The following is a 3932-nucleotide window of genomic DNA, read 5'->3' on the forward strand; positions in this document are numbered from 1 at the left end:
ACACCCACACACTGAGAGGCAGTTTGGTTGGCTTCCTCAACATTGTGCCTGGGAAATTTTGGTGCCTGGCTTGTGCCTCAGAAAATTGATTTTTTTGCCTGACCAGCCCAGCATAGAGAAGAGGCGTTTGGTTTAGGGCCTGGCCTGATGGACTCTAAGCTGTCGTTACTTTCTCACCCATTCGCCTCGTTTTCTGTAGCCACCTGCTAACACATGAGATCCTGACTGACGCACTAGGCATGTCCAGGCGTCCAAAATGGGAAGCCTGGACCAGGCTAACCGCGCTGCCTCGTGCTCTATCCAGGCTAACTACTTTGTCCTATTCTTCAGGCCAGGCCGGCGCCAAAATATTTATCATTCTTTGAAGCTTTGCAAGGGGGAAGGCTAAGACATGGATCAAATTTTCGGAAACAAGCCGTGTGGACTCAAATTAAGTGCGGATGAAACCCTCTGAGGCTCTGACCATAAAGGTGATTTTTTTAATACACTTTAGTATTGGAAAAGGAATTAGTGAAGGAGGGATACATCATGTTTATTGTCTTCTGATTGTCTTCATGATAATTTCCCTGAAGAGAATAAAGAAAGGTGTTCTAAGATTTGTGGCATAAGACAATAATAGATACTGAAATCTTGGCAACATAGGTGAGACCTGTGTGTTCGTAAGAATATTTTCTTCCGTGTACTAAATAAAGATACTGTTGTAGCTTATCATTAGATGCACATTATTTATTAAAAAAGGTGTTGTTTTCATTTGTGCATGCTCTACCCAGATGCGTTAATGATTATAGGTGAAATGTATTTGCACATAGATACTTTAGCTACACTAAATTAATTTTTTAGATAAATTCTGCTATCAGGTAGGACAGATGGGAAGCAGCATTTCAGAGCGTAACGACATGGTCCTGACTGCGGTAGGATAGATGGGAAGCAGCATTTTCCATCCTCCCGCGCCAGACCAACTTCGTCATTTTCTGGTGAGATGACGCCTCCTTAGTCTTCTTCATGGCTCCATGGACGTGGTCCTGACTGCGGTGGATTTTAGTCTTGTTTCCTTCTTTGCAACGACCATGCTGCTACCCCTCTTTGCTAACATGTGTTCTGTTTTTGCAGATTGGTGTGAAGTGAGCACACATTTGTTGATCGTTAGTCTACCGCTTGTTTCCTGTTCTCTTCATTACTTCCTTCCTGCCGTACCACTGGTGAGATGTTGTCTCCTCATGCTTTTATCCGTTCATATGAGTGATGCAATGTTGTTGTTGGACTGGTTTATTGTGTGGATGGGGTGGCGCTCGTCAGGTGTTTGTGCTTATGCTCCACCCATGACCTGCTTTAAAAATTGTCTTGCCAGGATTTGTATTCATTGCACACCCCGCTGCAGATCCGAGCAGGCACCTTGCATCCTTCCTTTTGCACTGTGAATCTTATTACTTAACCAGATCTGCGTATATCTCGTGTGTTAACCAGATCTGGATATATCTCGTGTGATGATCTGCGTCATGGATGGCTGATGAGTATTCAGTGATGTCTGCTATGTTGTGCGCTAAACGTTTCACCTTTTTTATGGTGTTTTTCCTCGAGGAAACTATTGCTCTGAGAACTAAAGTGATGAGGCACTTTTAAGCCCTCAAAATTTAGTTGTATGCTATTATCGCTGCACTTTATGTTGTTTTTCCAACTTCAGTTAACTTGCAGGATCGCGACAGTTACTGGAAGATGATGAACAAGTACATAGGATCAGATGTAATGTCAGTTATTACACTTCTAATCATCATCTTTGAGCCTTTGGGAAAATGGCAGAGGTTTGTACTGGTGAGTTCTGGTTTAGAGTTCTAAATTTTTGTACATTTTACCTACCTTGCTTGGCAGATCAATTATGAAAAGTCTGAACCAGCATATTAGTCCTATGTTACTTAGTAGTTCAAGTTATGTCTAATTCTGTACTTTTGTAATTTCAGATGGACTATGCCCTTAAGTTTCCCTCTATACCACGCTGGAACGTCTAGACCACAAGAGGAACATAAACATTTTGATGTTAGAGGTTCTCACATCCTGAAGACACAATACTTGTAAGATTCTCATTTCTGTAAAAAGACTCATAATTCAAATATTTTTAATTAGATATCATACTAAAATTTCAAACATTTTGCTGAACCAGGCCATATGGTGTCAACCAAGAACTTTTTTGCTTTGGCTGTTGAAGATATCACATTTTCTCAATCTATCTACCAGGATGAACTCTTGCATCTTGATAGATAATCTTGCTATTCTGATGTCTGGTCATGCAAACTTCCTTTTTTCTTTGAGATTTAAAAAATAAATTGCGGAACAGGTGGGTGAAAGAAAGCATGTTGTACCAGCTACATTTTGCATGGCAAAAGTTGGCATATTGTTATCTCTGTTGCTGCTACGATTCCTCCCTGAACTTTCTGATGCTTGCATATCTTGAGCCAAAAACGATATCTGCTGCTGCAGTTCTCCTCCATACATTCTTTTCTTTAACTGTTGGCTCGCATTAGTACTGTACAATCACGTTATCAGCTCCAGCAGCTAGATTAGTACGCAGATTCACGCCTCAGGTGGCGCGCCCAGGGCGCGCCCCAGCCACTAGTGCACCAAACAACAACGAGGCAGCTCTCTGCTCTCAGGCAGGCTCCCAAGCGAGTCGTCACGAGCTGTGGAAGCGAACCAAACTGCCCCTGAATCATATGGTCAGCCCTATGAACACAAACACGCACACCCTATTCTTGTGAGCATCTTCGAAAGACTGAGCCAACACATTATTCTGAGATTGACGAAGTCGTCACAAATACCTTCGTAGTCGATAGAAACGTCTCCTCCCATTAAACGCACATTGCTGAAATTCTTGAAATAAATCTAGAAAAATAAGAGCACCAATGTCAAGTTTACGACTTAACCATCCAACCACTATAGACTTAGCTGATTGATCAATTTATGGTGGTTGATCAGGCCACAGGGAAACATATATTATATGTCGGTACTCGTGGAAATCACCCTACTTAATTAATGATATATACATTGTCATGTCAGTATGACACCATAATGCCTCGTCATAATGGCTTAAACAAAGTGAAGCATACATACCCGTGTTTCACGAGTCTATTTAAAGAATGAACTAATTTGTTAGCAGTAGCATCATCCAACTGTGGATGTGATGATGAATGCCCAACGAGCATCAACACTACACCATGAACTTAATAAGAGCATCTCCAATAGACACGGAACGCGCAGCATGTTAAAATAATTTTTATATCGTTGAAATGTCATCCTTTTGCGTGTAGCAGAGCGCTGGCTCCAGCTGCTGCAGCAAAAATATTGCGCTCGCGAGCGGCTCCAGCAGGTGCTATAAAAAAGGGGGTCTGAAATGTCCCCAGGCCGAGACGTGTATTACCGGAGCGGATCTCCATGTAGTACATGCCGGAGGGGCGGACGCGGACATCACGGTAGCCGGGGCTGCTTTGCACGCGCGGCGGCATGTCGGCGGTGGGGGAGAAGGCGCGGCGGCATGGAGAGAAGGGCGCGGCGTCGGTGGCAGGGCGCTGGAGGCGAGGAAGAACGGCGAGGCGGGAAGAATGAGGGAATGGAGTGACGGTTGGGGGGAGGGGGGCTAGCGTGCACGGCTTTTATAGAGCGCGCCCGACGCCGCGTGCCAAATCTGCCGCGCGCGGGGCAGCTTTTTCGCGCGCACTTCTTTTTCCCGCGCCCGATTCTCCCATGCCTGCTGGAGCGCACCAAACCGGCCCGCGCACACTAAGAGTTGCTTTTTCCCCCGTGATATTTAGCGCGGCTGTTGGAGATGCTCTAATAACATTACTTTTAAGTTATCGCCGATTTAATAACAATATTTTGATGATTTATTAAAGCGTCCGCTTCCTTAAAAAAGGCTATCTGCCTTTGGTGTATTAGTATATACT

The 3932-nt window shown here is 44.2% G+C and overlaps 1 long non-coding RNA gene across 3 annotated transcripts; it reads left to right on the plus strand.

Moving 5' to 3' along the window:
- Window positions 1-341: 341 nt before the first annotated feature.
- On the plus strand, window positions 342-2342 carry LOC119345336. 3 transcript variants are annotated; one of them, XR_005167045.1, is made up of 6 exons: window positions 342-470; window positions 858-1031; window positions 1111-1199; window positions 1682-1809; window positions 1956-2066; window positions 2156-2342. It is a non-coding gene; the product is annotated as an uncharacterized LOC119345336 (long non-coding RNA). The 3 variants fall into 3 exon arrangements; XR_005167013.1 differs by having other exon boundaries at window positions 858-974; window positions 2156-2340; XR_005167031.1 differs by having other exon boundaries at window positions 858-974; window positions 1693-1809; window positions 2156-2340.
- The last annotated feature ends 1590 nt before the right edge of the window (window positions 2343-3932 follow it).

This window comes from Triticum dicoccoides, chromosome 1A (assembly GCF_002162155.2).
Source record: "Triticum dicoccoides isolate Atlit2015 ecotype Zavitan chromosome 1A, WEW_v2.0, whole genome shotgun sequence".
NCBI lineage: Eukaryota > Viridiplantae > Streptophyta > Magnoliopsida > Poales > Poaceae > Triticum > Triticum dicoccoides.